The sequence below is a fragment of the Grammomys surdaster genome, unplaced genomic scaffold (assembly GCF_004785775.1).
Source record: "Grammomys surdaster isolate TR1022 unplaced genomic scaffold, NIH_TR_1.0 235, whole genome shotgun sequence".
Taxonomy (NCBI): domain Eukaryota; kingdom Metazoa; phylum Chordata; class Mammalia; order Rodentia; family Muridae; genus Grammomys; species Grammomys surdaster.
This window is the reverse complement of record NW_021604680.1, coordinates 739,864-754,427: the sequence shown is the minus strand read 5'-3', so window position 1 is coordinate 754,427 and position 14,564 is coordinate 739,864.

Here is a 14,564-nt window from a genome sequence, read left to right as displayed (position 1 = left end):
ATTTCTGTAGTAGACATGCGCAGACTTCTTTTTGGCTTCCAATTTCTCCTGTTCCATGTTCTCTCTTACTTCTATGGCTTGTGTGTTTACACTCCCAACTACATGCCTAGCAATCTAAACACCAAGGTGCAAGATTTAGATTTATTGTTAGATTTAAACAACTAGGAGTAATTAGGCAAAAGAGTTTGAAAAAGGAATTGTTAGGGATGTTTGACTATGACTGCGTCCGTACAAGATTAAATTCATTTTATTAGGTGTGTTAGAAGACACAGACTACTACTAATAGTTGCATTTCTTAAACAAGGCACTAAGATCTTTGTAACAAAGAAGAAGTGCACCTGAATAAAATCAAGGAGGTCAAACAGTGAGCACACGTCTTCAATTTGAATAACAAATCAGATTAATTGGAAAACAAGTTTGTCCATCTCACTCGAGGGAAACTGGATAGCAGGATATCTAAAACAGCTAGCTGGACCAAGCATACACCTGCACTGTGGTTATAGTGATGGCCCATATAAGGTCACATTCCTCCACTTGTTGTATCTTTTCTTTAGTCATATTAAGTTTGTTTCAGCTTTCTGAAGATCCTATATCACAAAGTCATGTTCTTTCCTTACAGAATGTCTTTACATCTATATTTGCATAATAATAACAATTATTATGATATTGAGCACTGATATTGGCTCCGTAAGACATCTCTGTTGACAGGCAAGCTCTGAGACCTCCATCATTCTACCTTCAACCGTAAAGTCATGTGTGTGAGGACAGGGACTTACCCAATATTATATTTGGGCATTTTGTGTACCAAGGACATCATTTGGTCATACAGAATATTAAACATGCAGCGCAGTTTTAATAGCTAAGTAATACTCCATTTTGTATGTATATCACATTTTCTGTATCTATTCTTCCATTGAAGGATATCTGTTTTTTTTCTAGCTTCTGGCCATTATAAATAAGACTACTATGAATATAGTGCAGCATGTATCATTATTATATTTTTGAGCATCTTTGGGGTATGTGCCCAGTAATGATATAGCTGGTTCTTCAGGTAGAACTATTTCCAATTTTCTGAGGATCAAGCAGATTGTTTTCCAATGTGGTTTTACAAACTTGATATCCTACCACCAATGGATGCAAAAATACTCAATAAAATACTCTCAAACTGAATCTAAGAACACGTCAAAACCATTATTCACCTCGATCAGATTTCACTTTTAAGCACTACTGCTTAGGCACTATGTATAGCTTCAGTATGAGTTTAGAATATTGGGCTCTGCTGATCTGTTCTTTCTAGTCTTGTTACAGTGAACTCTGTCATGTCCCATTTTTATTCATTATTATTAGAAACACTGTAGTGTGCAATTCCTTCTTCAGATGGACAATAGTCTTCATATCTCAATGTTCTTGTTAGTTAAGCAAGACTCAATTGAATGCAATTTTACATCTTAAATAATTGAGTCAGTGGCATAATTATTCTTCTAATGTTGTGATAAGACACTATAATCAAAGTGTGTTAAATAGGAAAAGAGTTCAAGTGGGGCTTCAGATTTCACAGGATTGGACTCTATCATGTTTAGGGTAGTAATCATGGCAATAGGCATGAAAGAATGAGAGTGAAGCCATAGCTGAAAGCTCACATCTTCAGACAGAAACACAAATCAGGGAAAAATGCCAATGTCACAGGCTTTTGAAATCCAAGGTCTGTCTCAGTCACAGGTGCCTCCCAGTCATTTCCATATAGTTCCAAAATCTAGAGACAGAAATTATTCAAATACATAAGTTGATGGGGGATATCATCCTTAAAAACACCATAGGCACACTAGGTTATGACAGAATGTCCAAGATGGTAATATACATTGCACAGTCATGGAAAGAGTCAAAACTCAAACTTCCAACCTATATTTTCATTGAACATGCTTCTTTCCTGTAGTGATTTTATGAAATGACACATTTCCAGCTGCTCAAAAGTTCTTTCAAATGCACCATGTTCTAAAGGAAGGCTTCATCAAACTCAAGAAGTAAACATCACAAATGTGAAGTTCTTGAAACTGATCAGATGTACTAGGCTCCTCCTCCCTCAAGCTTATATAAGTAGTAAATCCTGCTAAGACACTCCAGCATACTGAACTGTCTAGAAGTTTCTCAGACCAAACAACTGCTTGGAAGAGGCTCAGATTCTCTGGGCTGCCTAGAAGAAGCATTGTCCAACCTGCTATGCTGTTACCCATATTGGGGTGATTTTCAGTAATGTGTCATTATTGCTCTTCTGAGTAGCTCAAATGAAACATACTACACCTATTAATGCCTTTGTATTCCTTGTTCAAATATTCTGACTGAAACCATGTTAGATTACCTTGTCATGTTGCAAATATTGACAATTACTATTTCCTTCAATATGATATGAAAATATATAAGACTATAGTATGCTTGATTTGAGGAGGGAGGTCTTCAGCACTCCTTTCTTGGGTGACACACATGTCTTTATGTTACTGAAGAAGCCATCACTACTGGCTTCCAGAAGAATGGCCCAGGCATCATATGTGTCCTTTACCAGGTGGTAACTTTTAGTCTGTAACATGCTGACAGCACAAGAAAGAACAGGATTGCTCAGTCTTGCAAAACACGCATCATGAGTACTTGGTACCATATAAAACAGAGAATACTTCAGCTACAATATTACACCATTTTCAGATCTTGAGTACCCATAATCTTATTTGTTGAAGGAGTGTCTCTCTCACTGGCCAGGTACTTACCAAACATGCTGCAATGGTTGTCCAGTGAGGTACTTACCAAACATGCTGCAATGGTTGTCCAGGATCCACACAATTATCTCTGGGATTACAATTATTCACTGACCCACTAAGAATGATGCCACTAGTTTTGTGGACTCAACTCATGCTAGCAAGTAAAGAACTTCACCATTTTCATCCCTGGATTTTCCATTCACATGGATATTGGAGTATATGTGTATGTACACACATGTATGTTTATATTCACTTGAATACACACACACACACACATGCACATACGAGCCAAGCATCCAGCCATCTCAATTTCTATTCTGAATCCTTAATGAATTCATTTTCCTCTTCCTGCTCATCCGCTTCCTGTGTGTGTGTGTGTGTGTGTGTGTGTGTGTGTGTGGTTGTGTGATGTTTGCCTGTGTTTAGGTGTGATTACCTATGAAAGTGTTTCTAAAGGCCTGAAGTTAATGTTGGAATGTCATTCTCAAATGTTTTCTACATTCGCTTATTTTTAAACCACATTTATCTATTAGAGTACGTGGGTGGACATGCATGTGACATAGTATCTTGGTAAAAGAGAGAGAAAATTTGAGGAAGGTGGCTTTCATCTTCAGACATGTACATTCCAGATATTAACTTATTCTAGCAGGCTTGAGTACAGAGCCATCTCACTGACAAATGCTGTATTATTTGGGGACAAGGGCTCTCATGGTAGTTCATAAATTTTGTGAGACTAGCTTGCCATCGAACTTTAGAAAACACTATGTGTTCACTACTTCCTATACCCAGTGCTGTGGTTACAGAAAGACACCTACCATTCCTGAATGTTGTGTGGTGCTGAAAATTTGAACACAGGCATTCTCACTTGAGCTCAAAGCACTTCATCTACTGAGTCATCTCTTTAGCCCCTTTTTGAAATTTAATTCACCGTTTTTCTACAACCTAAAGCCAGACATCTTGACTTTCTTTTAAACTGAGATCCTCTACAATATCAATTTTCTCAATTTAATTTTTCAAAAACCACATGAGTCCCTTTTCTGTTCCCCAATAACGCTTACACTACAATTATTCTTTCTACTGAGAAAGTTCACCTTCTGTCTACATCTAGTTCTAACTGCAATGTTGTAAAATCACGAGGCATTTATTTTTAGTGTTTTGTTAAAACTTATTATTAATAAAGAATAGGGGGCTCAGGTACCACAGTTAGGCAATGGCTTTAGAGAAAGCCTCCGTTCCATTTTGTGGGGGGAACCACATGAATACTGAGTTGCACGTTTGCTACATATGTATTGGGGGCCTCATTTCAGCCCTTGTATGTTCCTTAGTTCATGGTTTAGTCTCTGAGTTGACACTCTTGGTCTTTCTGTGGGATTCTTATTCCCTTCAGGGCCTTGAATCCTTCCCCCAACTCTTCCATAAAAGTTACTAACCACCATCCAAAGTTTGCCTCTGTATATCTTCATATGTTTCAGTCAGGAGCAGACTAGAGGTTCTCAAAGTACAGTTATACTAGGCTCTTGTCTGCAAGCATAACAGTATAATAAGTAATGTCAGTGATTGGTTGCTTGTCCATTGTATGTGTTTATAGTTTGGTAATGAAAAATAAGATAATAATAATAAACATACACTGTGTAAATAATGACATTATAAGTTTCTTGAAAAAGAATGTGGTTTAGAAACATAAAGAATACAAAAAGCAGAAACAGAAGATACTCAGACAACATTATTATGCATCAAATATAAAATACTTTTTCCTAATGAAAAAGAAAGATGAAGAGCAATGAGTAGCTGAGAATAATAAATGAAATGGGTATAAGCATTCCAAAATGCATGAAAATTGTTCAAGTTTCTTTGTAGTTAGAGTAATATGATTATTCAGGTGCACATCTATATGCAAGTGGGAGACTTATCCTATACAATCACATATAGTCACTTGCCTTTGCCTTCTAAGGGACAAAGTTAACAGAATGTGTCAACATATTCAGAATCAGGATGGGTATTTAATGGAGTCAATTGCATAACAAAGAGAGTATGTGTTTGTATCTTAGAATGTCTCCATTACAAACCCATTCATTTCAAGAAATGATACCTTCCTTTCTTCCTTGAGTCACAAGCCCATTGTACAGAATATTTCCATCTGGCTTTAATGTGAAATGAGTCTAAATATTCATATGTACAGTATATTTTTACTAAGACAAGGCTAATTACAATATAGATTTTGTTAATGTAAAAGTACAGCATAAAATTTGAAAATCTCTTTGCATAGTAGACCACATCTTGCATTTCTGAAACTTCTTACATTCAGGTCATATAGCCATAAAATGTGAAAATTGTGTCAAAATGAAAGAGCAAATAGAAAAAAAAACATGAAAAATTCCAACTAAATCTTGAGGCACAATTAGACTTAATGTTAGCATTTCCTCTAGAGACTGGTGATAATTTATTAGGGTGTCTTTTGCAGAAGAAAACAATCTGTATCCTTCTTTTGTCCAGTATATTCTTTGTAGAAATTAAATGGCATTAGTTGGTAAAGACGCTGTATTTTCAGCCTCTTATCAACCAAAAGTGCCAACACAGAAGAAGTAGTAGAAGAATGAAGTTCATCTGCCTTCAGTGATAGCTGAAAGTACTAAAAATGGTGCAGGAGTGTCCTATCTAGGTATGTATAGATAAGAGTTGTTGATCATCATTCCAAAAGAAGAAATGTCACTGTTAAAACTACCTGATGAGATAATATAATCCTGGGTCTTCTTCAAAAACACAAAATCATGGTATTTCAGAATGGGATACAGAAGTCAGAAATAATATCTCTGTGAAGACATGGATGAAGTAGGCATTTACTGGCTTTTTTCTTGGTCCCAGTCAAGTCTCTTGTTTACCCAGTATGAGAAATAATTTCAGCTCTGGATACCTCACAGATTCTGTTCATTATTTCCAAAAGATGTGTCAGTTCTATGTAGATAAAATATCTCAGGTAAAGGTATGGAAATGAAAACCAAAATCTTTTGTTTCATCTGTCTGAGAAGCTCGTCATTGCTTCGTCTCTACTCAGACACAAGGGTTGGAGTGTGACCAGTTTTTATTCCCATTTACTACTCTCCAGTTTGACTAGAGACAAGAAGAATCTGCTCCCTCTACATATAGATGGCTCCTGGAAGGTGAAATTTTAATGTGAATTTTGTGAGACATTCCCTACAGAATGATAAATGAAAAAAAGCCTTCTTCTGAGGTACATGCATGCATGGATATGGTTCAGGTTGACTGTTCTGACAGAAATATTTCATTTTCAGAACTTTCAAACCTTTGCTATACTGACTCACATTTAAAGAACTATTGTTTCATATGATTTTCAGTATTACCTCTTTAAAGTTATGTCACTGGTGAGCTAAAAACAGATTTTCACTTTGATTAGTATCCTCCACTTTTTTCAGGATAACTGGTATAAATCATAATATAACTTTAAAATACTCAAAGTTCTTATTTAAAAAATGAGTGTACATGAGACAAAATTAATGCATACACACACATATATATATACATATGCATATGCACATGCACATGTATATGTATGATTTCTACTCTGAGTCACTTGGGTCGTTATTTGTCTATGAAGAAATGCCCATATTTCATGAACCTTTAATCTGAGTTCCTATTGCAGTAATTCTCAGCCTTCCTAATGCTGGAACAACTTAATAAATATCTTCATGTTGTGCTGACCCACTTATGATTTTATTTTTATTGATACTCCATAAGTGAAATGCTGGTATTTCTATGAAGCTTGTTGTAAATAACTATGTTTTCTGGTGGCTTCGATTACCACCATTAGATCATTTATGAGATCATGCTATTTGATCCCCAAAAAGGTCACTATCATCAAGAAGAGTTTGCTTGACTATTGAAACTTTTCAGGCAAACCACAATGTTCTTTACCTCAGAAAAAATTTATCAAATATTTGTATTAGTTATTGGTAGCAGAAAAGTTCTATAGTTAACTACCATTTCCTTTGGCAAATTGACAAGAAGAAATACTGTTAATTTTATTTTAGGGTCTACTGACTTTTTGCATGTGGCTATAGAGTTCTCTAAAGAGAAATGGGAATATCTGGATTTTTGCTCAGAGGACTTTGTACAGAGATGTCATGTTGGAATTACTATAACCTGGTATACATGGGTAAGAATAATTTTATTCTATAATTTCTACTTCACCTTAGGGATACCTAAAATTTCTTGTTAATATTTGTATGTGACATCCATTAATTGATCTTTCTCTTATTTTTTATAGGTATTGATTATTCTCTAATTTATAGCTAACATTTTATTTACCTTTATCTTGTCTTCATATTTACACTATGAGCAGTAAATTTTATACTAGTTTTGAAAAGGCAGTCATTAGCATTTATAAGTGAATATACTCTGACTCCCACAGCTGTCTTTTTTGAATGTGGTAATTTTACAAAGAAATATAGAATTTTAAAAGGGATTCAGAGCCTTAAAACATGTGCTAACACATGTTTGAAATCCAGATCCTGCCCCAACTTTACCTTTTGCTAACATAACATCATAGAGAACTACAGCCAATTTCAATATATGTCTCTGAAAATGTCCAGAACCAGACTTCCAAATGAAGACTGTTATTACCAATATTGGATTCTAGACCAGTCCATGATTGAGTCTGAATAACTGGTCATATTTAAGAACAATAGAAGAGGCATCATAACTTCTCTCTGATTCTCTGTTCCACAAGGTCTAAGAACTTGTGGCAAGGTAGCTTGTCCCATCAGGGATTTAGTAAGCAATGATGGGTCGGGAACTTATGCCCAATATAGCTTCCCAGTCTCCATTGTCAGGGCACTCAGCAAGCTCACAGGTCAGCATCATTCTTTGTCCTGACATCAGCCTGTCTCATCCATAGCTCTGGTGGCCACCATGTTCCTTTATTCATTAGAAGTCACCTGAGTATGTGATTCACTCCTGTTCCACAATGCCTCCCATGAAAGCAGAAATTAACTTCAAAAGACAGGCAGCACAGAGCCATCCACAACACCTTGGGCAAGGAGGAGGGACTTACCAGTTGGATAGAGGAAGAGAAGAGGAGAGAGAGGGAGGGATTTTTTTGTATTGAGACAGAGTGAGGACAAGATGTAGGTACTAGTGTCTCCCAGTTTCTATGACAGATCAGCCACCATAGGACTTAGACTTAATACAGATACAAGAAAAAGATTCTAGTTGTTGAACCCAGAGCTTGAGTTACCATTGTTTCTGAACTAAGTTTGTGTGGTGTTTTCCTTTTCCTGGTTCCAGAGAAAAAAGTATGGTGGCAATGTGTGGGTTTGCCAGACATGCACCACAAAGGCCATGGGGGTTTTGAAGCATGGGGCTGGCATAGTAGTGGCCAGCCAATGGAAATTTAGCTGTGTGGTGAGATACTGGAGCTAGGGAGCTCTGATCAGTGCTGAGCATAGAACGAGAACTTGAATGGCAGTAGAGCTGGGAGCTAGCTGTTGGTTGTTTTTTAATACCTCCTGCAACACCTAGGGATACTCTTGAGTGGATCATTTTTTATCCTTTCATTTATGATTTTACTATATATTCTAGACATGTAATCCTCTGTCAAACCCAGAGCTTAAAAAGATCTCCCATTCTATAGAATGTCCCCATAGTTTTTGGTTAACTATGCTGAAGCCTTTTAGTTTCATAAATTCCAACTTGTCAGTTGTTGGCCTTAATTTTTGGAAAAAAAGGAGTTCCATTCAGAGGATACTTTTAAGTAGATAGATAATAGATACATGACAGAAAGATAGATGATATATAGATCTATAATCAATACATTTTTATATAGTGAGCTTCTTAGGTAGGTATGCATACATATATACGCAATATATATATATGTATATATACATATATATATATGTATGTATATATATAAAAAACATGAACATATTTACTGAATAAGATACTAACAAATGTTAATAATTGACAACTGTGAAAAAAAAAAATATATATATATATATATATATATATTGTTTGTTCAGTCCATGGGTGCTCTTTTCTTGGTGGTTCAGTCTCTTAAAGCAGCCAAGGGTCCAGGTTATTGGACTCTTGTTTGAATTCCTATCCCATTAAGTGACTAAAATCTTTCCTCAACTCTCCAATAAGAGTACCTGACCTCTATCCAACGTTTAGCTAGGGGTATCTGTATCTGTTTAATTCAGCTGCTAGATGGAGCCTTTCAGAGGACAGTTATTCTAGGTTCGTGTCTGCAAGAACAAGATAATATCATTAATAGTGTCATAGACTGGTACTTGGCCATGGAATGCTTCTCAAGTTGGGCCAATAATTGATTGGCCATTCTTTAAGTCTCTATCCCATCTTTGTCCCTGCAGTTTTATAGATAGGACAAGCCTTGGTTTGAAAGTTTTGATGATACTTGTTATCTGTAAATATCCACTGGGAGTCCTGACTATTGAGAGGTGTTTGCCTCTTCTGGGTTTCATGTCTCCACTGTTAAGCTTTTTGGATAAGGTCTCTCCTGTTGACTTCTTGCATCCTCTACCATCCCAGGGCTCTAGGGCTCCCAAGAGGTTCCTCTGTTCTCCACAGCAGCTGCAATAGTTCTGTTCCTTGCTTAGACCTTCCTTCATCTTTAACTTCTTTTAGTCTATTAGTTGTTTTATAGATATCATTCACTTTTTGGATAATATCTACGTATAAGTGACAGCATACCATGGAAGTCCGTTTTGGATCTGTGCTACCTCATTCAGCATGATATATTCTAATTCCATCCATTTGCCTGCAAAATTCATGATGTCCTTGTTCTTAACAGCAGAAAAGCATTCCATTGTATAAAAGGACAATATTTTCTTGCTTCTAGTTTCTTGTTACTAAGAATAAAGCTGCTGTGAACAGAGCAAGTGTTCTTTTTCTATGGTGGAACATCTTTTGGGGAAATGCCCAGGAGCATAGTTGGGTCTTCAGGTAGAACTATTTTCACCTATTTCTGAAAAACTGCCAGATTGATTTCAAGAGTTGTACAAGTTTGCAATCACACCAACAATGGAGAAGCAGTCTCCTTTCTCTTTATCCTCACTAATATGTGCTGTCACTTGAGTTATTGATCTTAGCTATTCTTATTTGGGGTAGGTGGAATCTCAGACTCATTTTGATTTGCATTTTCCTAATTACTAAGGATGTTGAACATGTCTCAGACATTTGAGATTTCTCTGTTGAGAATCGGTTTAGCTCTTTAATGATTTTTTTTTCAATTATTTGGTTTGTTGGAGGGTAACTTCTTGACTTCTTTAAATATTCTGGATATTAGCTCTCTGTCAGATATAGGGTTAGTGAAGATCTATTTCCAGTCTGTAGGCTCCCATTTTTGCCTATTGTCCCTCCCTTTTGCCTTATAGGAGCTTATGAGTTTCATTAGTTCCTGTTTGTGAATTATTGATCTTAGTTCATTGGTGTTCTCTTTAGGAAGTTTTCTCCTGTACAAATGCATTCAAGGCTGTTCCCCATCTTCTATTAAATTTAGTGTATCCATTTTTATGTTGAGGTCTTTGATACATTGAAATTTAGTTGTTTGTAGGGTAATAAATATTCATTCTATGTTCATACATGCAGTTAGATCACCCACAATTGCAGAAGATGCTTTTGTCTTATCTATTGTACAATTTTGGCTTCTTTTTTAAAAATCAACTATCCATAGATGTGTGGATTTATTTCAGGGTCTTCAATTCAATTCCATTGATCAACCTGTTTTTTTCTATAGCAATGTCATGCTGAGATACAATGTGCATATCGAAACAAAAAAAAAAAAGCAACATGTGGCAGGCCAATAGACATGCTAATTTAAATGGAAAAGCACTAAAAACAATTCCACTGAAATCAGAGACAAGAAAAGCCTTCTCTCTCTCTCTCTCTCTCTCTCTCTCTCTCTCTCTCTCTCTCTCTCTCTTCAACACAGTGATTGGAGTTCTAGGTAGAACAAAAATACAACTAAAGGAGATTAATGAGATACAAATTGGAAAGGAAGAAGTCAAGGTATGACTATTCATGTATGATATGATAGTATACAAAACAGACTCCAAAAATTCAACCAGAGAACACCTCCAGCTGATAAACTACTTTAGCAAAGTTGGATGAATACAATACTAACTAAAAAAATTAATAACCCTTCTTTATACAAACAATAAATGGGCTGAGAAAGAAATTAAGCAAATAACACCATTACAAGAACCACAAGCAATATAGAATATCTTGCCTACTTGATTATGGTTGTTGATGCTTTTCATGTGTTCTTGAATCCATTTTGCAAGTATGTTATTGGGTATTTTTATTGTTTTTCATAAGGGAGATGATCTGAAATTCTCTTTCTTTCTTGAATCTTAGTGTGGTTTAGGTATCAGGATGACTGTGGCATCATAGAATTAATTTCCAATCTTTCTTCTGTTTCTATTTTGTGGAAGAGACTGAGGAGCATCTGTGTTACTTCTTTGAATGTCTGATGCTAAAATGCTCTACTCTTGGGGTTTTTGTTGTTTTTATTGGGAAATTTTAATGACTGCTTCTAATTTTTAGGAGTTGTAAGTTGTTGAAATAGTTTAATAGTTTACCTGATATTGACTTAACTATGGTATGTGTTCTATCTCAAAAATCATCTACTCTGTTTAGATTTTTCAGTTTTATGAGGTTTAGCCTTTTGAAGTATGACCATTTTTTTTTTCAATTTCCTCCGTGCCTGTTGTTATATCTCCCTTTACATTTCTGATTTTATGAATTTGGATGTCTCTCTTCCTTTTACTTAGTTAGGCAAAGAGTTTGACTACTTTGTTGATTTTTTTTCAAAGAGCCAGCTCATTGTTTTGTTTCTTTGTATTGTTCTCATTGTTCTTAATTGCTTTATTTCCTCTGTCATGGTTTTTTTGGGGTTTTTGTTCGTTTGTTTGTTTGTTTGGTTGGTTGGTTTTGTTTTTTGTTTTTTTTGGTTTTTTTTTTTTTGCCATCTACTTCTCATGGGTATATTTACTTTTTTCTGGAGTTTTCACGTGTACTTTTAAATTGCTAGTATGAGAATTCTTTCGTTTCTTATGAATACACTTAGTATTATGAACTTTCTTCTTAGCACTGGTTTCATTGTGCCTCAAGAGTTTGAGTATGCTGTGTTTTCTTTGAGTACTAGAAAATCTTTGATCTCTTTCTTTATGTTTTTTCTGAATCAATGATCATTAAGTAGAGAGTTGTTCAGATTCAATGAGTTTATGAGCTTTCTGTTGTTTTAGAAGTCCAGCTTTAATCCATGGTGTTCTGATAAGATTGGCGTTATTTCAATTTTATTTTTAACTTAAAGTTTGCTTTGAGAGAAACTGAATTTTTACTGATCTTGGACTTTTACATCTTTAAAGAGAAACTACTTTTCTTTATAAACCTTGTACCCTGTGGTATTTTGATATAACATTGTGTTAGACTGAGGCATTTCTTCATAAGGGCTGCTGAGGATTGCTTAATATGATCACATTTTCTGTTTTCACAGGCTTTTCTCCATACGTGTTACTTCTTTCTGATCAGGTTTTGATCATTATGTCAGTGGCTCACATTCTATAAATGTTTTTCTCTTTAATTTTTGTCTATCTGGATCATGGATGCTCCAGATTTTCTATGGCGTATTCAACAAGCTTGTGTCATTACTGTCAGTAACACACGATGGAAAAATTATCGGAACAAGGCCCCTGCAGAGACAATGCTGGTACTGCAGGGTGTCCTTCTACCTTCTTTCCTGGGACTAGATATCCGTGCCAATTTTCTGGTTTGTCAATAGGACAGATTTCCCAGTGTCTTGAATGAAGTAGCATGAAATTTACAAAAGAGAACTAAGCAGAATCTACCTAATAAAATATTGGTAGGATTCAGTTAAAGACAGATAAGAATGGGCACTAATAGTGTTATAGTAAGAGGAAATAAAAGTGGCTTAGTTTGTTATCATACTTTCAAGAAACATGTTTGCAGACATTGAAGGCATAGTGCTGGAGAAGTAGTCGAGAACTACATCTTGATCTTCAGGCAACAAAAGATGGGCAGATTGGCCTGGCATAGACTTTTCAAACCTCAAAATACACCTCCAGGAACATTCTTCCTCTAATATGGCTACATCTTCTAATCTTTTAAATCCTATCAAATAATTTCTCTACCTGGTAACTAAGCATCCAAATATATGAGCCTATGGAAAGTATCTTATTCAAATCATGACAGCTGTGAAACTAGAAAAGCAAAAATGCCACTAGAGTCTCAAGAGCTCTAGGGAGCTCCGTAGGAGGGGAACCAACTAGGATTGAACTTCCAGGCTTAAGTCATTTTTCCCATGGAGTTGCTTCTCCTATATAATTTCTTTTATGATTTCTCTAGTCTCCAAGTAAGCAGTTGTCATATGTAGATTTCCTAACAGGCAGACCTCCTTTGGTCTTATGACCTATTAAATAAAAGCCTTGTTGACTCTAAAACTCCCTGAAATGGACATGTAACAGCTTCTTTTCTCAGTGAAGTTAATAAATCATAAACAATGATATGTCATGTAAACATTAGGAAGATTACTCTGCTGTTGAAGATTTAATGCACTAAACGATAAAGCAATGCTCCTTGCCCATTATTCATACATTCAGCTAGCTTGTATCATCTTCCAAAACAGATCAACTATTGGAAAATAATAGTGAACTATTGTAAACATAGCAGATGATAGTTATCATTGTAGATATATCATTGCTGTGGTGGATTTCTCCTGAAACATGAATATAGACTGTTATCCTGCCATGGCAGTTTATCCAATAAATACATGCTTATAAAATTCATCCAGTAAATTATAACAAAAGAAGTTGTAATTTGTTTAGGAGAATATATTAACAGTCTCCGTATATTGTTAGTTTGTTCTGTCTTTGTATTATCTAAGGAAATTTCAGCATTATTGTATACAGTATTTGTGCAATGAACCCTCAAGTTCATATTTTAGAACTTTATTAACAATGTGAAGACTTGAGAAAGGTATCCTTGACTCTGCTTTCATAAATATAATCAGTGTCCATATAAGAGTGATGCTACATGGAGTCAATGCTGCTTACTATATGAGGACATGAGGACACAGCTCCACAGATGGTACACAGATATTACAGTGCCCCTATCTAATAAATTGGTGGGAAGATGTCTTAGGCCTGAAAGTATATTCCAACACTTTAGACTTAAATGTTCTATCCTCAAAAACTGAGAATAATAAATCTTTGTTCTGTAGATTACTTAGCCTATCAAATTTTTGATATGGCACCTGGAAACATGAATGCAATCATCAGATAGCCTCTAAGGCACTAGGATGTCCTGAAAATCCACTATAGTGACAACATAGACTTAATAATCTAATGAGTAGGATAACATAATAAAGGCAAAAACCCCTCAGGTATTTCAGAGTTTATATACAGTTGATTTTAAGCAATGGATGGTGATATTTTAAAACAGGAGTTCACAATGGAAGAAAAATTATTCCTGTTAATATCTTAAAAATCAAGAAAGAACCCTAGTGTTTGATAAGTCATAATTAACATATTTTGTCCTTGGTAATACTGTTTTGTCTGGTGAAATTAAAGGCTTAAAGATTGGAGTCTGATTGTGACAGTGAGACATGCTTTTAACAGTTTTAGGTAGTAGTAAAGTTACACAAATATTCAATCTATATGGTGTACAAGACCAAAGAATATGCAATTAATAAGGATATCATGTCAAACAGATATATTCTGACTTATTAATTTCTTGAATATTCCAATTTTCCAGAACAAAAACCAT